This window comes from Dryobates pubescens, chromosome 37 (assembly GCF_014839835.1).
Source record: "Dryobates pubescens isolate bDryPub1 chromosome 37, bDryPub1.pri, whole genome shotgun sequence".
Lineage (NCBI taxonomy): Eukaryota > Metazoa > Chordata > Aves > Piciformes > Picidae > Dryobates > Dryobates pubescens.
This window is the reverse complement of record NC_071648.1, coordinates 651,023-658,122: the sequence shown is the minus strand read 5'-3', so window position 1 is coordinate 658,122 and position 7,100 is coordinate 651,023.

Genomic DNA, 7,100 nt, shown 5'->3' with positions numbered 1-7,100 from the left:
AAGTCTTAAAATACTCTGGGAGAGGTTTGAACTACTTGCTGGCGAGGAAACTGCTGAATCATGCCTTTAGGCTCAGATTGAAAACAGCATTCCACTTGGCAAAGCACGTACAAGCTATTAATGGCCCTATTGTTGAAAGCCTGCTGAACAGCTGATGACCACAAAGGATGAAGAAGCATTCTCCTGACTTCTCTTACTTTCTGAAAGACAACAGCAAGTATGCTTTCTTCTACAGCAGCTCTCCCTTTCACAACAGAAGCTTGTAACAGAAAACACCCACCCCACCACATTCTCAAAGCATTCTGTGAGCTCTCTGAGTTGAGACACCTTAGGAAAAAAATGGCTTTACTTGCCTTTGACCAAAGACAGCATTGATGGGTAGCAGCTACCACTCATCTCTCAGTTGTAGCCCTCTCTGGTGAGACTGTGATGTTTTTAGTAGATGGTCTGTAAGTTATTTCTTAGAACATAGGCAGAAAAGAGCCTTTCTTCATCTGAAGACAGAATTAAGATGAAGAAAGTTATACTCTCTGAGGTCCTGAAAAACATGACTTCTTAATACCCTTAACAAGGAGGGAAGGGTTTTAAGAGTTGATTTCAAAAGCTCCAGCTGAAGTTAATTCTGTCCTGTAATAGGCTTTATAATGACTCTGTTTCCTGGCTTTCAGTAGCTCATAGGCAAGAGCTTCTTTCTGAGTTCTCATTACCTCTTTCCTTATTCTTTCTGCCCTGCTGCAATGGAACCCTAGATTGAAGTCCTGGGTTTATCAGCAGGGTGCAGCTAGAGGCTACTGTTATGAACTTGGCAAAGTCCATCTAAGGTGGCTGGGCACCCCTCTTCCAAGTTTCATCTTCTTTCCAGCCTCTGTGTTGGTGTGCCAGGCCTCTTGGTTTGGCCCTGATGCACCACAGCTGCTGCTGGCATCACCTTGGGCATGTTAGGTGCCAGAGGAACAGGTCATGCACAACAGCCTCTTCACCAGAGCTGCCAGGAGACTGCCACTGAGAAATTGCAGAGACAAGCCTAAGAAGGGAAGAAATATTATTGCCATCTTCTCTGCTCATTCTAGGAGTGTTGCTTCTCACCCCTCTGGCTGACTTGACCTCTCCACAGTGGCTGACTGCCATCCATGTAACATCTGACCAATTAAAACACCTTAATGCTCTTTAGAAGGGTAAAACCTATATTATCCTTTAATCACCTGCCCTGTAACCTTTATACAAGAGTTTGGGTATCACCTAATGAAATGTTCTCCCAATGTTTCTTTATTGAGGCAAAGATGCTTTAAGCCGGAGGGGGTTAGATGATACCCAGAGGTCCCTTCCAACCTTTCTGTGATTCTTAGTGTTTCATATGGGGCATAAACTTTTCAGAGGACATTCAGGAGACCTTCTTGTACAAAATTATTTTCCTTGGAGAAACATTTCTGTTTGGTTTTTCTTTATTTACATCCTTTCCATGGGCATAGATTACTTTCAGTGCTATTTTCTGTGCTTCTCACCAGGAACTGGTTGCATTCCAACCGCCCCACCTCATGAAAGGAGAGTCTGCTCCTGATGCCATCCACTGAGTCCACTGTTACCTTGAGGTTATGCTACTGAAATTTGCAGGGGGTTCTGCTCAGACATTCACCAGGGAAGAGCTGCAGCTCCCACAGGCTGTTTAATGTTTCTTTAGTCCCTGTCTGTGTCACAGTTTGCTCTTTTGGGGCATAGATGAACAATGCTAAGGCCACTACAGGGAAGAGTATTTGCAGTCAAGCAAAGAAGAAAATAAAAAGCTCCTACAATTTCAAGTAAGTAATTTTTACTCTTCTGAAGCTTTTGTCAAAGCTGTCCCAAAGAATGGATTTTTTATCTCGTGTTATCTTTAGAAGATGATTGCACTGCAGCACACTTCACACTGCAAACAGTAACGTTGACTGCCCTTACTCCAGCAGCAGCTGAACAAATATTTCTCACATGGACAACTCCTCCTCCCTCTTTCTCAGCTGGACAGACCACATACTTTTATAACTCCCTGTCAGTAGTGGTCAGTCAGGAAAAGGAAGCTCCCAAAAATAAGGAATTCAAATGCTGCATTTACCTATTCAGCAGTCTTAGAACCAAAATGTGCCATTCTAGGAGCTCCTCCTGAAAACACACTGTCCAGGTTCTCCAAGTTCAGGTCTGCAGCTCTTACTGAAATCAGCAGGCTACAGACAGCTCCAAAGAGCTCAAAGAAGCAGGATGTGTGGGAGATGTATACATACATTGCTGGCTCTGCACAGGATTATGAGGTGAGAGCATTATGGAAAAGAGTTTGGCCTGTCTCTTTAATGCAAACAGGAATATTTGTACTGCTGTACCAAAAGAACTTGAGTGAAAATCCAATATTCTCAACTGTCATGCTAAGTAATTCAGTCTATTTTATTTGGTCAGAGAAGATTCTCTGCTGAAATGATACTACCATTACTCAAGAGGTGTATCAGCATGAATCATTTAGTCCAAGATACAATAGCTGAAATAGTTTGGACTGCTCTGAAATGTTAACACGAGGAATGTGCATTTGCTTCAACTTTAGGTGTCTGACTTAAAAGAGATCCTGACATGAAAAGGTGCTGAAGCTGCTTTACTTGTGCTTTCCCAGCATAAATTGGATTGTCACACCAATGACCATTTTGTTCTCTCTGCCTTCAGCAGTGCCCTTCTCAAGATCTGCTGCATTGCCACTCTATGAAATCTGACTGTGGCACATTGTGGAGTTCCAGCAGGAAAAAGCTCTCATTCCTACAAAAGGTGCCTGGCCCCTTCAGTAATCCTGCAAAAAGCTTGTAACAGTGAATTGAGAGCTGCCTATGAACTGACAGCAAACATGAAGATATTAGTGAAAGAGAACAGACACGTTCATTGACAAACAAGCTATCCATGGGACACGTCTCTGGAGGGCAAGTAACTAACTGGTGGGTATCTGGTGTCAAAACTCAGTGTGAACTGCTCTGTTCTTGGCAGTCGTTCTGGAAGAAACATTCAACTGGAAGAACTGCAGAAATGCATTACATGCTGTTGGAGAAAAAGAGCTGGGAAAATGGTACCTGCCCTTGAAGATACTCAGGACTAGAACCTCTGCAACTTCCAGGGTTTCAAGTGTGCTGAAATAGGACTTTCTTGACGCTGCTCTTCTCAAGCAAGATTAGATGTTATCCCCACCCTCTTTTACACATGGAAGTATCATAGGATCAGTCAGGGTTGGAAGGGACCACAAGGATCATATAGTTCCAACCCCCCTGCCATGGGCAGGGACACCCCACACTAGATCAGGCTGGCCAGAGGCTCATCCAGCCTGGGCTTAAACACCTTCAGGGACAGGGCCTCAACCACCTCCCTGGACAACCCATAGAGAGACAACCCCTGGAGAACCCCAACACAGTGAGAGTTGGAAGGTACCTCTGGAGATCACCCAGTCCAACCCCCTTGCTAAAGCAGGGGCACTCACAGCAGGTTGCCCAGGATCACAATGTCCAGGCTGGTTTGGAATCTCTCCAGAGAAGGAGGCTCCACAACCTCTCTGGGCAGCCTGCTCCAGGGCTCCAGCACCCTCACAGTAATGAAGTTTTTTCTCATGTTGTGAACAAATTTCCTGTGATTGAGTTAATGTCCACTGCTCCTCATCCTATTACTGGGAATTGCTGGTTCCATTCTCCTCAGCCTCCCTTCAGATATTTGTAGACACTGATAAGGTCCTCTCTCAGCCTTCTCATCCATTGGACTCTTGAGTAGATCCCTGTCCCTCTTGAACTGGGGTGCCCAAAACTGGACACAATATTCCAGGTGAGGTCTCACCAGGGCAGAGTAGAGGGGGAGGAGAACCTTCCTCGATCTGCTGGACACACTCTTCTTAATGCCTCATAAACAGATGAGCTTTAGGATCCCTTCCAACCAAGCCCACTGTGTGATTCTGAGGGACAAGCCATTAGCACCAGCACAGGACTCCTGTGTGCTATTTGTCCTGTCCCCTGGCTTATCAGTGGCTCAGAACTGCTGGGCCCTCCGCACACACATCGCTCCGGAGGATCGGGCAGAGCATGTGCTCTACTTTGCTCTGCTGATAAAACAGGGGAGAGGGGAGCACTGCAAGGGGCCCTTCTGGATGAGTGAGGATTACACAAGCCAAGGGTCAGAGCTACAGTCATTGCAGCTGCGGGTGCGCTGGAACTGCGCTCGTGCAGATAGAGCAAACCACACTCTTGTCAGTCCTGCTGCTCCAGGAGGAACTTATTTTCGGTATGTAATCTTTCCCTTGACTGATGTGGATGATGGCTCACCATGGACAAAGTGGATTGGGTTTCTAAATCAAATCAAGTGTTTTGCTGTTTGGGGGTGTGTGAGGTGAGGTGTGTGCATTCTTGTTCCAAATGAGGTAGGTTTGGATACATAGTGAACTTCTAACACCAGCACCTCTTGCACATTCTCTCTTTTCTACCGAAGGAGAAGAATCAGATTCTCTGACCATAAGCCGAGTAACTTCCCATGCATTTACAAAAGATTAAGAACTCTTAACTCTGCATGTAAGAAAACAAGATTGCTCCATCACTCTGTACCTAGAGTAAGAGTGGAAAGGACATGGCTGCGTGCTTCTCTTGTGACTAAACGCCATAAAGTTTAACTGGAAAGAAATATTGACCCACACAAGGACAAGCTGAAGTATTTGAAAAAGCATTATTGAACAGCATGCACTTTGTCCATGCACTTTGCAAACCTTTAAACAAACAGCCTTTCAGAGTTGCAAAATAGAGTCTGTCTTCCCTAAAGCAGAAGCGAGAGGCATAGTGTTATTCCAGGAATAAAACACTTCTAGTTCCACACTGATTATTACACCACGCAGCTCTCAGCCTCCACGAACAGGGGAGAGTGTGTGAGCACAGAGGGCAAGAGGACTTGAAAACAGGTCAGTCTTGAGGCAGATAAAAAAAAGCATTGTCACCTCCAGGGTGCTAGATTTAGAACAGCTAGATCTATCAGCTGCACTTCTCCCTAGAAGAAACAACTCATGAGTTGCTGCAGGTTTGCTGGTGATCTGTTGTGCCATGTTAGGAAGAGCCTGTGACTTGGCATCGACTCAGCAGTCAGTATCTGCTAGCTTTCAACACTAAAAAGCAGTGGAAATTATTAATTTGAGTGAGTCTGGAAGTAATTTCTATTAGAGAATGTCTGGATTCCTTATGAAGCTTTACCTGCAAGTCCTAACCCTTTGTTGATTTAGAGTTTAAATAAACGCTTTGCAGAACTAGTTGCGTAAGGGGCTGTGAAAGAAACCTCTGTCCAACAGGAAAGGAGGGGAACACCATGAAAGGAGAAGATGTGATCATTGGCAGTCACCACTGAGCGAACACTCAGCCAAGTTATGAAGGAAATGAGCTTGCTTTGCTAGCCTGGGACACAGACACCGTACACTTCTTTGAAGCAAAGGCAGCAGCAACTGCAATGTTTTAATACTGCTAGATGGGAACCTGCTTACTCTTAGAATTCCTGAAAGAGCAGTTTCACCTTTAAAGAAACAGAAAATAGTTTAACTTGAAAGGAATGAGGTCACTTTTTTTCCCCCCCTTTAATAAGAGTCAGTTTTCAATCCCCATATTATCAGAGGAGAGTTTAAGAAAACCTCCTTGGAAAAAAACAAAGAAGAAGCCATTAAATACTCCAGAGCACAATAAACAAGCATGCAGTATACCAACACAGCTTGCCTTCCCCAGGCAGGGCTGCTATCAACCAGCCAGTCAGCAAAGCAGTGCAACAAACAAGCACATGGTGGTAGGCAACTTCAATCCTCCTTCTTTGCTGAGCACTGAATTCCACAAGGTCTTGGAAACTCAGATCATTAAAAAAATATATCACCTGAGCTCCTGAAAGAAGGAAACCATCACATGGTAAACTGGGAAGGGCCTTCTGCACCCCAAGTGGTCTTTATCCATGGAGTATCCTACACAATACCACTCACAAATCTCTCTCTTTGACCTACAGGAGTGGAACAGCATAACTACATTTTCAGGTCTGTATTTTAACCCCTTTCCCAGCTTTCTAGGTGGGAGTGGAGGTAAACATTCCAATGAATGACAATGGTAATGTGACTTGAAAAAATGCCAGTGTTGAAGTGGCACATCACTTACCTTGGTGATACCGAGTCTGACACACACAGCAAAGCCTCTAGTCATAGCTCACCACATTCTAATGCCCACAGGAAAGTAATTATTGATAATAGTTCTGGTTCCCCCAGGAGAGTAACATGGGAATATCATAACTGAGGACAACCCGTAAGAGTATTTTGCTAGGCAAACCTCTAGTTCAAAGAGAAAACCGTTCAGCAAAACACTCCTGGATGCGCACAGCATCCTTCCAAACTGCTCTGTCACCAACGCTGGGCCTGAGCTGAGGTTTTAAGACCACAACTTCCCCTTTAGCTTTTGTCTTCAGTTACTACTGTGGATGACAAGCACAAGTCAGCTCACTTAAGACAGAGATAGAGGGTCACTGAAATGCATTTCCTATGCTTGCTTGTTTGCTGCTTCTTCAGTGCTGTTTGTTTTGTGCCCATTTCCATCCTAGGTGAAGGTTTTCTGCAGTGATGGGCTGCATCAAAAGGAGTGTGGCCAGCAGATCAAGGGAGATGATTCTGCCACTCAGCTCTGCTGAGACCTCACCTGGAGTACTGCATTCAGCTCTGGAGCCCTCAACACAAGGACATGGACCTGATGGAATGGGATCAGAGGAGGGCCACCAAGATGATCAGAGGGCTGGCATACCTCTCCTATAAGGACAGGCTGAGGGAGCTGGGGTTGTCCAGCCTGGAGAAGAGAAGGTTCCAGGGAGACCTAATAGCAGCATTCCAGTACCTGAAGGGGGCCTGCAAGAAGGGACTATTTACAAAGGCCTGCAGTGGTAGGATAAGGGGCAAGGGCTCAAAATTAGAGAAAAGTAGATTTGGATTGGATGTTAGGAGCAAGTTCTTTACCATGAGGGTGGTGAACAATGGAAGAGGTTGACCAGGGAGGTGGTTGAGGCTCCATCCCTCAAGATATTCAATGCCAAGCTCAACAGAAGGCTCTGAGCAGCCTGGTCTGGTA